This window comes from Periplaneta americana, chromosome 5 (assembly GCF_040183065.1).
Source record: "Periplaneta americana isolate PAMFEO1 chromosome 5, P.americana_PAMFEO1_priV1, whole genome shotgun sequence".
Classification (NCBI taxonomy): Eukaryota; Metazoa; Arthropoda; class Insecta; order Blattodea; family Blattidae; genus Periplaneta; species Periplaneta americana.
In genome coordinates, this window is record NC_091121.1 from 124,121,685 (window position 1) to 124,136,514 (window position 14,830).

The 14,830-nt window shown below is 34.4% G+C and overlaps 1 long non-coding RNA gene across 1 annotated transcript; it reads left to right on the forward strand.

Moving 5' to 3' along the window:
- Positions 1–694: 694 nt before the first annotated feature.
- Positions 695–5,077, forward strand: LOC138700540 (uncharacterized). Its single transcript, XR_011332380.1, has 3 exons — positions 695–1,149; positions 3,275–3,404; positions 4,556–5,077. It is a non-coding gene; the product is annotated as an uncharacterized lncRNA (long non-coding RNA).
- Positions 5,078–14,830: the final 9,753 nt, after the last annotated feature.

The window sequence follows — 14,830 nt, forward strand, 5'->3', positions numbered from 1 at the left end:
AAATCAGGAATAAAATCGTCATCTTTAAAATGATCAGAGCATAATCTGCTTGCATCAGGATTGAATTTATCCTGTCTTTTGCACGCAATTACCCACTTTTTTTTTTTCTAATTTCTAAATCTTTAGAATTGTAGCATTTGAGCTTTGGCGCGCTTAGCTATCTCGTGACGTCAGAATCATTTTCCTTTCCCCGTCGATCCCTCGCCAACAAGCTCAATAATAACGCAACCTGTGAGAAGTTTAAAAGCCTTGGTGGTGGCAGTCAGGGGAGTTTAACTCAAATGAGAGATGTTGGATGCTCATAGATGTTCCTTAGTTTGCCGCATGTGGTCAGGACAGCGCTGGCTGTATTTCGATTACAGAATTTGTAAAATTAGTAGTACAAAACTCTTTGGTTTCGGAAGTTCTTTGGTTATAAGTTTTGCCAATATGACAGTTTTAAACAGATATTATTAATATCCATTATTTACAGAATATGTCAGTTTTATAACATTCGGATTATTGTTACTATTATTACATAGCCAATTTGCATTTTCATTCGAAGACAAAGTAGCCATATTAGTCTACTGTGTATGACCTATTAACCTCATTTGTTCAGTTGATCAATTGTTGGATGTTGGCATTCCTATTCTGTATAAATCTTGTATAAATTACCTTGCGTTTTCTTGCTGCAGCAAAATTAGGGTCGAAAAAAACGTAAGTAGGTCAAATGACTGCAAAATGGTGGACAATTAATATTGGCTTCTATTTCTGCCGTAATAAATTTAACCCTAAAAGACCAAACATGTTAAATAATTTCGACTTCTATGATAATGACATTGGATTATTATTACTAGACGATTTTGACAATAATAAACGTTGCAAAAGACCAAAACACACATTCCGCCATGAAGGATCGTGCAGCAAACTCGTAAAGCGAAGTTTTGATTTGCTGCACGCTTGCTACAGCGCTGCTGCAGCGACGGTGAAGCAAAATAATGCAATAAAAGAACGGTCTTGCTGCAGCGCTTTACGTCTTGCTTTAAAAAAAAAACGCACGGTTATGGAATGGACGAACATGGCTGCTTAAGGAAGAAATTTGAACAGATCGAGTTAATTTAGAAGTTACTGGTGCTTTCCTGCAACAAGAAATAATTCGCAACGTTAAAGGTAAGAAAGAAATACGTTTGAGCTTACAAGACTTCACGTCATCTACACGGTTCAACTTTTCTTTCAACTTCACACATTCAAGCAATGCCTGCAAGATTGGTATTTTAATATGGCGTACCTTAGAGATAGAAAATCTTAATGTATCTTAATTCAACATGCGCTTTATACTTGATTCTTTCAATATTCTTCCCAGACTGCGTGCGTACGAGCATGAAAAACTGAACCGTGTAGATGCAGCTTAACAGCATGGTCATGATTTTTAATTTAAACTGAATTCTTCCATCATATCTTAAACGTTTATTGAACTGAGATCTGTAATTGTTTTAAGGGATAAACTTCAGAACGCGATTACCTTCCATCACTACCACATGATGAACTGACTTCTGTGTTGAATTACAAGAGTGTATTAGGCCTAACTGCAATTACGCCAAGAGCTTTAGGGATTCATTTACTATAGGATATCGCTTAATTTTCGTCAAGTTGGACAAACTATGACGTCACAATATAGCGCCAATGACGTCACAACGCAGTGACGTCACAACATGGCCGACGTAAACCAAAACAATAAATAAATAAATCCAAAAAAAAATTAAAAAACAAATTGACGATGACCCACTTTACAATATAACCCAACCGCTCTTATCCAAAATACTATATCACCAAAACAATTCACGATATCCCATACTGGAACAGAGCCCATCCGCTCTTATCCAAAATACGATATCGCCAAAACAATTCACGATATCCCATTCTGGAACAGAGCCCATCCGCTCTTATCCAAAATAGGATATCAGCAAAACAATATCACAATATCCCATTCTGAAATATAACCCATCCACTGTTATCCAAAATACGATATCACAATACAATTCACGATATCCCATTACGGAATATAACCCATCCACTCTTATTAAAAATACGATATCACCAAAACAATTCACGATATCCCATACTAGAACAGAGCCCATCCGCTCTTATCCAAAATAGGATATCAGCAAACCAATATCACAACATCCCATTCTGAAATATAACCCATCCGCTCTTACCCAAAATACGATATCACCAAATCAATTACAAACATCCCATCCTCGAATATAACGCACCCCCTCTTATCCAGTACAGAATATCAGCAAAACAATTTCGAAACATATATTCATCTCATGTCACTAAAATATCACCTTAACGATCATCATCGGGGCTTGCCGCCCCGATACCCCGCTTTTTGCATCATGTGCTACACGTCGGATCATCATCGGGGCTTCCAGCCCCGATACCCTGCATCTATTGGTGATATCGTATTTTGGATAAGAGCGCAATTTTGAACTCCAAATAAAAACATTAAAAAGAAACAACGAACAGATCCACACACACACACCCATATATACGAAACCAACAAACATAAAAACATATATCTACAATAAATACATTAAACATTATCCTCGATACATAATTACTACCCTAGCAAACGAAAACCCATCCTTATAAAAAAAAAAAAAACAAATAAAACCCTCACCATCCAAACCTTCTTTTTATCCTCTCAGATCCAAACACATCCTTAACCGGTTCGCCATTCGAACCTCATGAATACCAACCACGAACAAAATTTACAAATCTACCAACCTAACCACTTCCATCCAAAAAGTGACGTCATAATGTCACTTCACTCCATTCTACAATCTAGCCAACATAAATTCTCATATAAACAATAACGATATCCTATAATCAAGTAAACCCGTTAAGTTTGTCAGACATCTTAAAATTCGTGGGATAAAATCTGATATGACTAAATATGTTGTTCCCGGTTTAATTCTTTACAGTTGCGTTACCAAAGGATGGCGGCGTACCCTAGCTGCGTAACGCAATAGTAAAGAAGTGTCGTTCCCGAAAAGACATATTTTAGAAAAATTGACTTTACAGTTAACAGTAGTACCTATAATCGAATAATTTTGATAAAATAAAAAGAGTTAAATTGCCGGAGATATTTAGTATTTTTATAGACTCGTGGATAGAATTCTTCCAGGAATATTTCACAAACGTCGATTATACTGCAATTCTTCAATTGTTCTATGAAATGTAGTGTTATTAATGCATTATATGATACTAGCCTACTGCTGGTTTGTTTCAGTTAATAGAAAGACAAATGGCGAAGTTTTACGCTGTGAATTTGCTGCAGTGTACTGACAGAAATCGGATAGTAATGAGAAGACCTGGTTATTCCTGTTTCCTGTGCCAAGTAATGCAGCACAGCTTAAAAGGTAAGCAATGGCGTTGGCATAAACTCAATGCAAAGATATCCTTATATGTATATCTTCAGTAAATAGTCAGGGTTGGTAAACTGTAGTGATTTTTAAATTTAAGTGAGAATTTTTTGTCAAAATCAGATTTGTTTATTAAAATGGGTTTTTGCCTTCTTTTGTAATTCATTTAAACTTAATTTGTGCATTAGTTCCTACATAATTCTGTATTTTTTTATGTGTTATTTTAAGTAATTAACAACATCGCTTCAAAAATAATTTATTATTTTTACACATAGGCCTCATTATTAATACATGAAGAGTTACAGCACTAATAACCTGCACTTAATGATAATAATAATTAGCTTAGACTTAGGCAAGATATTATGCTGAGTTTGTTATTCATTAGAAAAGAATTCAACTATTTAGAGAGATTAATATTTACAAATAAATTTATCAGAAGAGCTTCGCGTTGTGTGTTTTAAAAATAAATACGTAGTCCATTTGGCATTGTGTAACTTTTACTTTGAATATTGTTATGAGCTACAGCTATTCATTTCAATCCTCAGCATCATACTATGCTTTAATTGGGTGTTGATCCCGAAAATAGGCTCTACTCGACTACCTGTACCATGTGTTCTGTTGCTCCTTATTTAGAATTTAGGAAAAGACATATGAGAAGCAAAGTTTCAAAACCTATCCATTTCTTCAGAAAATGCTAGAATTATATGTCTGTAATAAACAAAGATTTTTCTGTGGTGAAATTTTATATGAATTTATAGGAAGAAAAATATATTTCACCATAGGAAATATTTTATTCATTGCAGAGATGCAAGTTTTTGGCATCTGAAGTGTATTTTCTAAAAATGGACATGTCAAGTTTTGCAAGTTTGCTACTCATATATATTGCTAATAGTTTTAAGAAGCAGCAGAACAGTCATATGTAAAAACATTTATATTTTTTTCTTCAGGAAGTTAATTTCTCATCTTAACCATGTTAGGTGCATATAATTTTAATCTGTGATTTAAGTAGTAGGTAACAATTATCTGATGTAAATAAAATGAAAATTAGTTTATTTACATCATGATTAAATCATTAATTTAAATTAATACCAAACCTGGTTTGTGTATTTTTCGAAAATAATAGGCTAATAGAATTTTGATTGTAACAGGTACCAAATGTGGGCAGCTGTGGCAGAAAATCCTCATCCTTACAGAAGGATATATGTGCAAGCCATTTTCGCAGTAATCAGTATAATGGTGACTTCAGGTACAACTTACTAAGAGGGGCCATTCCATCAAGAGATGCTTGGTATCCCACTCAGGAACTACGATCCACTTCATCACCAGCCTACTTACATTAACCTTTTTCACCACCTAACATAATTGCTTCATTCATTGCACTTCACTACATGGCATCAATTTTAAATCTGCAGCTTTCTCAACTGGCGAGTTTTGGGTGCACTATTTACATATTTTTAGAGAATAAATGTGGCACAATACTCCAGCAATGGCGGCATAACCAGTCCAAGCACTGCTAGTATCGAAGCTCAAAATAAGGAAATGTGAAATATCGATTTATCTCTAATAAATTACACTGTACTTTTTTCAAATATAGTGGTGCTTTCAATTAGCTGTGCATGAGAACCTTAAAAGTACCACTTTTTTCTTTGTAGGCCTACGTAATTCTTATTGGTGCTTTTGTAGAAAGCCGAAGATTAATTATTACACTATGTCTGTTGTAGATAAATTGTTTTCATTGTAATCTCTTTCAGTGAGTGATACATTCATTGTCTTTATCTTTTAACAAAAAATGTGTTTAATTTTGTTGGTAATGGACTTCATTCATTATTATTATTATTATTATTATTATTATTATTATTATTATTATTATTATTATTATTATTATAATTATTATTATCTCATTTTGTTTAATGTCTTGATTTCTTCAGTTAATTGAAGGAAAATAAGGGGAATTCATTCATCTGAAAAAAAATAGAGTACTTGACTTCTACATTATGAGCAATATAATTTTTGTAATATATAGGGCAATGATAAATCTAACGATCTTTAAGACCCTAAGTTAACATTACATAATAATATAAATACAAATAATAATTACTAGTACAATGAGCATTTCAGTTATGTCAGCTATAGGGCATAGGAGGGAGTCCAGTGGCAGTGATATGAATATGCAGCTTCTGCAACTGGTGAGGTTTGGGTGCATTATTTAGAATTTTTAGAGAGTAAATATGTTGATGTTTTCTAATGCCAGGCATTTGACAATAAAGTCATTTGATCTCTTGCACTCCAGTATTTTTCAAAATTATTGTCATGGTCAGCCACTGAAGCACAGATTTTGAGGTGTTCCAAATCCACTTCTTGGTTTGAGTAGCACAATGGACAGTTAGGAGACTGATATATTCCAATTCTATGCAGCAAAATAGTCCCCCAATCGGATTTCCGGGCGGGTCTACTTTAATGGTACAGAAGCAACTAAATTTCTTATAATGGACTGCTTGTCGTATAACATCACCTAAGAAGAGAGTAAAATGGTGCAATATTTTGTCTCTTCTCACTTTATAGATCTCTTGGATATGGAACAACAAGTTTTGATGGAGGAATCATTGCAATAAGTGAATGTCTCAGGAATATTCTATGCCACATCAATAAATTTAAGAATGCAGTTATATTGTCAGACTCCAAAGCAGCTATTCTATCAATAGTCTCTAAATACACACCTTTCTCTCAAACAGCAGAAATAACTAAAATGCTTTCTCAACACTTAATAAAAGAAATGTATTTCAATGGATACCATCCCATTGTGCAATCCTCGGAAACGAGAATGCGGATGCTTTAGCAAAGAAGGGCAGTACTGCTACTTACAGACCTGTTACTAACTCTACATATTATTCTGTTAAATCTACATACTTAGACTTCAACAAACAAAATTTGATAACTCAATCTCAAGGGAAAAAATGGAACTCTCTGCATCATAATGCACAGTTAATTCCCGATTTACCACGAAAATCGTCTGTAGCTGCATTTAGATTGGCAACAGGCCATGACTGTCTGGCCAAACACCTGCATAGAACTACCCACTGTGCAACTCAAACCAAGAAATGGATTCGGAACATCTCGAAATCTGTGCTTCAGTGGCTGGCCATGATAATATCTTCGAAAAATATTGGAGTGCAAGAGGTCAAATGACTTTATTGTCAAACCCCTGGCATTAGAATACAACAACAACAACAACAACATATTTTGAGCAATGGGGCCACAACCAAATCAAACACTCTCAGTATCAAAGCTAAAAATTAGGAAATATTGCGAAGTATAGACTTATCTCTAATAAATTGTATTGCATGTTTTCTAATATGTTCAGTGTTTTGAATCAACTATACATCAGAGAATGAAAAATAATTTTTTTATTTGTATTTCTTAATGGTGTTATTATTGAAAGTCTAAGTTAATTTTATGTCTGTTGTAGATAAATAGTTTTCTCTGTATTCTTTATCAGTGGTGATTATTTAGATTTATTTAGATTTTTAATATCCATATATTAAACTATTGGCAGTTATTTCTAAAAATAGATGTTCAGCTCTGACGGTGTAAAACAAATAAAGTGGTGTTTTATAAATGTTTATGAGTGCGCGTTGTATTATGTCACAGCAAAACAACTTATGACTATTTTCAAGCTAATGTTTGACATAAAAAAATTAAGAGCCAATTATAATTATATAACTGACCAATAATAACTTTGAAGTCAATATTCCAAAGTCAATCTTTGTTTTTATCTTCCAATACATGATATATAACATTATTTAAAAATAGTGCTTAAGGTGTTTTGGAGAGAAGTATCCTATCCTATTCGCATCCTGTATCTCAATTACATATTTTATCTAGAAGATGCAAAAACTTTTATTAGTCAAATTTGATAAATTAATTTAATAAAAGGGTTAAATGACGGTGTTAAAAGACGGAGTGTGTTAATTGTTTTCAGTTTAATGTTCAACCATTATATTTATATTCACATGTTAAAACAAAAATGTGATATAAATATTGTGGTTAAACATGTTATTTAAACTGATAAACCATTACACACTCCTTTGGCGATATGAAAAATATTAGTATGTGTTGGTATAATAGGTATCTGCAGTACCGATCGTGCTCTAATGTTGGCATAACGGATACCTGTAATACCGATCGGGCCGTGTAACATGCGATGTAGTTCTGCATTCTGCCGCAATGTGTAACGAGATGTAGTTCCGATGTTTTGCCGCCAAGTGTCTCGATGTCGCGTCAATAGCGTGTCGAAGGTAATGCCACAGTCTAGTATATACAGTCACGAAGCTTAATACTTACTAAATATGCAAACGTAATCAGTTGAAAAATGCATCGATAGATAGTTGCTCACCACCAGGATCGCTATCATCTCATCACAGACTTTTTCCCTAGCAGACCATAAAATGGCCCATGTGAATAAAAACTAGCTTTAGCTTTTTAGTCTTCAGTATTAGCACTAGCTTTAGCTGTCTAGTCTTCAGTATTAGCACTAGCTTTAGCTAGCAATTGTGTGAATAAAATATTGCCCTTGCTAGGAAGCTAAAGCTGGAAAATTCCAGCTTTCGCTTGACATTAGTGAACACCTGTATGCCTGTTAATATAATATTTCATTGCTAGAACAAGTGTTTTATGAATCTTCTCCATAGTTGAATGAAAATGTTATTCTCAACAACTGAATTGATTTCATACCAGATTTGTTGTTTTTTTTTTTTAGTTGGTTATTTAACGATGCTGTATCAACTACTAGGTTATTTAGCGTCGATGAGATTGGTGATAGCGAGATGGTATTTGGCGAGATGAGGCCGAGGATTCGCCATAGATTACCTGGCATTCACCTTACGGTTGGGGAAAATCTCGGAAAAAACCCAACCAGGCAATCAGCCCAAGCGGCGATCGAACCCGCGCCCGAGCGGAACTTCAGACCGACAGGCAAGCGCCTTAACTGACTGAGCCACGCCAGTGGCGATTTGTTGTTGGATGAAAAAGAGCAAGGAAGGAGTTTTAACGTTTGTGAGTGTACTTAAAAAGAAATAAATGCCTGATTCCGATTTCGAACACGGGTCAGATCATGAATGCGATGTGGTAAATGATGTGCAATTTAAATTTGTGTCACTGCTACAAAATTTCAAAATCTTGTTTAATAAATCACAGGGGCCTGACATTAAACATGCAAAAGAAAAATCTGTTGGTTTTGAAGAGAAGTGCTTAAGAAATAAGTGAAAAACTACTGAGGAAAAAAATCCAAAATATGAAAAATGATTTGAAAATGAAGATAGGTAAAAATGTGACAGGTAACAAAAAAAAAATGTGCTCGAGGAGTGGGAAAAACAGTTCATGGAACTTCTATCAGCAGAAGAAAATCCCGTATTCTGTAAAGATCCATGTAATTCAACCGAGTATACTTAGTAGTTACAGTTATAAAAAATCACAAGATAAGGCGAAATTAACCATTTGAAATTAATTACTTTTTCCAAAACAAAAAAATTGACGGAATATTTTCGTAAGTTCCCATTTTAAGCTAGTTCCTCTCTAGAATATATAAAATAGAAATAAAAGTGAAATAGGGACAAACTTACATTTACTTTACTTCACAATACATTTTCTTCATAGGAGCCTTTTGTTGGAACATCAGGCCATCCTACTTTGAGTCCAAATCAGTCACAATTACCACCACCACCAAAAAGAATTAAATCATTACTTCCAGAGAGAGATGAAACCAAAAACCTATCTACTTCTGAACTGCAGAGACTAGTTCTTTTGGAGCAATTAAAATTAACAAGAGTTCAGATTGAGGAGGAAGATCTAATAATAAGACTCCTTCAGTCTAGTTCTGGTGACAAAAATAACCAGGAAAATGGAGAAATGCCAATATATACCGTTTTGTGAACACATTAAAAAGAACACAACTATATATTCAAGTTCAAATAAAGTCTGAAAAAACATCGCTTGGACAATGAAACATTATAATATCTTGCATGAATTATATTCTTCAATTCCTGCCGTCTCTGAAGACCTCTGCGTCTTATTTCTGCTGCATCAATATCCTGTCCATCTTCTACATCCAGGTTACCATCGTCATATCCTTCTCTTCATGTAAGGTTTTTTTTTTTTTTAAGTGTTTGACAACATTATGGAGAACAGCACAACTGATTATCACAGAAGGCACTTTTGTCAAATCCATTCTTAGAGGATTTGAGGCAAGGAAATTTCCGCTTAAGCTGACCGAAACACCTAGCGATTATCACTCGTTTCCTCTTAGGCAAGCATGTTGTAATCTCTTTCCTCAGGGGCATGAGGATTCCTATAAGGAGTGAGTAGCCAGGGAGTAATGCCATGTCCACTGTCTCCAAGTAATACAGCATCACTTCTCTGCCGGTTCGTCTGGACAAATAAATCTGATCTTCTCAAAATTCTGTTCTCATGGACAGACCCTAGCCATTGGGCATCAATGCTTGTAAATTCCTCTTTAGCATTGCAAGCAAATTTACTGAGGACGTGCCTTTTCAGTTGACATATTCATCACCATATAGTTGGGGCTTAGCAATTGGCACATGTGCACAGTCTATGACACCGATTGCACAGAAAAAATTATAGTCCTCATTCCATTGCAATTTTGTTGCTTTTAATTCATCAAAGGACATTGGAAATTTAATCCACAAATGTGGTTCTCAATTATTTCCGCTGATACTGCCTTTATGGTTGCAGACGGTTGAACAATGAGCACCTAAATCTGTTCCAATGCCTGTCTGAAAATCAGGATCACTTCCAAAACGTAAATATAATTCCATTCTTCGTTTAAAACTTAAAGTCACGCCTCTTGTTTCAGTTGTTTCGTCAAGGAAATGTTCAGCTAACCACTCAACGTTTTCTTCTCTGAACCTAAATAAACTGTGATAATCTTCTTCACATGTTGTAATTCGTTCCCGATAACATTTACGAGTACGTACATTAATAAATGCAGCCATCTCATTTGACATTCAGCGATAAACTGAATTTCTAGTGTGGTCAGAAGAACACATGAAAAATTAGAAGCTAAAGCTAGTAACATTTAGCCAAAGCTAGTTTTTATTCACAGAATTTAAAGTAAACACTGGAAAATTTAGCCTTTGGCTAGGGCAAACAGTTAAAGCTCTCCAGTAAAAGCTTAAGCTTAATTTTTATTCACAAAACTACTAGTGTTAGCTTGAAAATTGTTAGCAAAAGCAAAAGCTAGTTTTTATTCACATGGCCCAATGTATTGTACTTTCGCTATCGTGTTCTTTTGAAAAAATTAACACCTTCCTTCCACTATTTAAATATGAAATACATAAGGTTTATATATTATTTTCATAAAATATATATTATATTCTATAAACTCACCTTACTGGATCTTAGGGAATATAACTCTAACCTATTTTTCGTATAATTTATAGTACTACAAACGTCTCCTTGTCCCATATTATTATTCAAATTATTGTATTTTAACCATTTACAGTTATTACAACCGATAACGAACTTTTCACAAAAATGCGAAATATGGCACAGTCAATGCTTTTTCGATCTAGACCAGGCCGTATTGTTTGTTCGGGTTTTCTATTTCAGTGTATGGAGCTCAGTGAAATATTGGGCCATGTGAATAAAAACTAGCTTTTGCTTTTGCTAACAGTTTTCAAGCTAACATTAGTAGTTTTGTGAATAAAAATTAAGCTTAAGCTTTTACTGGAAAGCTTTAGCTGTTTGCCCTAGCCAAAGGCTAAATTTTCCAGTGTTTACTTTAAATTCTGTGAATAAAAACTAGCTTTGGCTAAATGTTACTAGCTTTAGCTTCTAATTTTTCAAGTGTTCTTCTGACCACACTAGAAATCCAGTTTATTGCTGAATGTCAAATGAGATGGCTGCATTTATTAATGTACGTACTCGTAAATGTTATCGGGAACGAATTACAACATGTGAAGAAGATTATCACAGTTTATTTAGGTTGAGAGAAGAAAATGTTGAGTGGTTAGCTGAACATTTTCTTGACGAAACAACTGAAACAAGAGGCGTGACTTTAAGTTTTAAACGAAGAATGGAATTATATTTACGTTTTGGAAGTGATCCTGATTTTCTGACAGGCATTGGAAAAGATTTAGGTGTTCATTGTTCAACCGTCTGCAACCATAAAGGCAGTATCAGCGAAAATAATTTAGAAACCACATTTGTGGATTAAATTTCCAATGTCCTTTGATGAATTAAAAGCAACAAAATTGCAATGGAATGAGGACTATAATTTTTCCTGTGCAATTGGTGTCATGGACTGTGCACATGTGCCAATTGCTAAGCCCCAACTATATGGTGATGAATATGTCAACAGAAAAGGCACGTCCTCAGTAAATGTGCTTGCAATGCTAAAGAGGAAGTTACAAGCATTGATGCTCAATGGCCAGGGTCTGTCCATGACAACAGAATTTTGAGAAGATCAGATTTATTTGTCCAGATGAACCGGCAGAGAAGTGATGCTGTATTACTTGGAGACAGTGGACATGGCATTACTCCCTGGCTACTCACTCCTTATAGGAATCCTCATGCCCCTGAGGAAAGAGATTACAACATGCTTGCCTAAGAGGAAACGAGTGATAATCGCTAGGTGTTTCGGTCAGCTTAAGCGGAAATTTCCTTGCCTCAAATCCTCTAAGAATGGATTTGACAAAAGTGCCTTCTGTGATAATCAGTTGTGCTGTTCTCCATAATGTTGTCAAACACTTAAAAAAAAAAAAAACCTTACATGAAGAGAAGGATATGACGATGGTAACCTGGATGTAGAAGATGGACAGGATATTGATGCAGCAGAAATAAGACGCAGAGGTCTTCAGAGACGGCAGGAATTGAAGAATATAATTCATGCAAGATATTATAATGTTTCATTGTCCAAGCGATGTTTTTTCAGACTTTATTTGAACTTGAATATATAGTTGTGTTCTTTTTAATGTGTTCACAAAACGGTATATATTGGCATTTCTCCATTTTCCTGGTTATTTTTGTCACCAGAACTAGACTGAAGGAGTCTTATTATTAGATCTTCCTCCTCAATCTGAACTCTTGTTAATTTTAATTGCTCCAAAAGAACTAGTCTCTGCAGTTCAGAAGTAGATAGGTTTTTGGTTTCATCTCTCTCTGGAAGTAATGATTTAATTCTTTTTGGTGGTGGTGGTAATTGTGACTGATTTGGACTCAAAGTAGGATGGCCTGATGTTCCAACAAAAGGCTCCTATGAAGAAAATGTATTGTGAAGTAAAGTAAATGTAAGTTTGTCCCTATTTCACTTTTATTTCTATTTTATATATTCTAGAGAGGAACTAGCTTAAAATGGGAACTTACGAAAATATTCCGTCAATTTTTTTGTTTTGGAAAAAGTAATTAATTTCAAATGGTTAATTTCGCCTTATCTTGTGATTTTTTATAACTGTAACTACTAAGTATACTCGGTTGAATTACATGGATCTTTACAGAATACGGGATTTTCTTCTGCTGATAGAAGTTCCATGAACTGTTTTTCCCACTCCTCGAGCACATTTTTTTTTTGTTACCTGTCACATTTTTACCTATCTTCATTTTCAAATCATTTTTCATATTTTGGATTTTTTTCCTCAGTAGTTTTTCACTTATTTCTTAAGCACTTCTCTTCAAAACCAACAGATTTTTCTTTTGCATGTTTAATGTCAGGCCCCTGTGATTTATTAAACAAGATTTTGAAATTTTGTAGCAGTGACACAAATTTAAATTGCACATCATTTACCACATCGCATTCATGATCTGACCCGTGTTCGAAATCGGAATCAGGCATTTATTTCTTTTTAAGTACACTCACAAACGTTAAAACTCCTTCCTTGCTCTTTTTCATCCAACAACAAATCGCCACTGGCGTGGCTCAGTCAGTTAAGGCGCTTGCCTGTCGGTCTGAAGTTCCGCTCGGGCGCGGGTTCGATCGCCGCTTGGGCTGATTGCCTGGTTGGGTTTTTTCCGAGATTTTCCCCAACCGTAAGGTGAATGCCAGGTAATCTATGGCGAATCCTCGGCCTCATCTCGCCAAATACCATCTCGCTATCACCAATCTCATCGACGCTAAATAACCTAGTAGTTGATACAGCATCGTTAAATAACCAACTAAAAAAAAAAAACAACAAATCTGGTATGAAATCAATTCAGTTGTTGAGAATAACATTTTCATTCAACTATGGAGAAGATTCATAAAACACTTGTTCTAGCAATGAAATATTATATTAACAGGCATACAGGTGTTCACTAATGTCAAGCGAAAGCTGGAATTTTCCAGCTTTAGCTTCCTAGCAAGGGCAATATTTTATTCACACAATTGCTAGCTAAAGCTAGTGCTAATACTGAAGACTAGACAGCTAAAGCTAGTGCTAATACTGAAGACTAAAAAGCTAAAGCTAGTTTTTATTCACATGGGCCATTATATTATAACTTTATTGCTTATCATTGCTAAGCTTTATTTAGTGTAATGTTCCGTTTACTTCTTGTTGCATAATATGTTGCAGAAATAATTAAAAAACTGTGTTATTTTAATGTGAAGAGAATTTTACATGTTAACATAATCTGTTCGCGTCAACATTTCAAGTTTAGAATGGAAGCTATTTTGAGGTTTAATAAAAAGAATTTATATTGGGATTTCAATTTAGTACATCTAACTTCCTTAATTTTAGACAAAACATTTACCATACCACTCCTATGAAATTAGTGTACGTACAATTGTGTTACTTCATCTCTTAAGTAGTAGATAAATACAATAATTCAGTACTCAATTTTAGTATTAAAATACAGACAAATTGAATGTCCGAGGTATCATACCTGACATTATGCTTAATTATAATGTATGATTGCGAATTCAGGAATATAAGTTAAATATAGTAAACATAACCTATACTTTTCATATGAATTGCAAGGCATTGGAGATCACTTAATTTAGACAGAAAGGGGCAACTGGTAGAGTAAACATAACCTATAATTTCAACATATCTAAATATCCGTGCGGTGCAACTGAAAATTTTTGAATCGTGCATAAATGAATGTACAAGAATTTCGAAATATTTAATCGAAATAAAGGCAGGTATTACACATACGAACAACGTAATTTTCACACCATAAATAATATTATATCTTAACTCGCAAGTAAATTATGTCTGAAATGTCTCATAATCATTGTTTTAAATTTTATTAATGGAATTACACTACATTTTAGAGAAACATATGTTACTGTTTATGCATTCCAACAAATTTATATGGTTGAAGCGCCGCCCTTTGTGATCGGGTTAAGCGAGTTACATGGTCTGCCTTACGGTCTGTATTAGATTACGATGGCTGTGGCACAGTCTATTGTTCCTAGTACTCACAGCGCTCCAAGC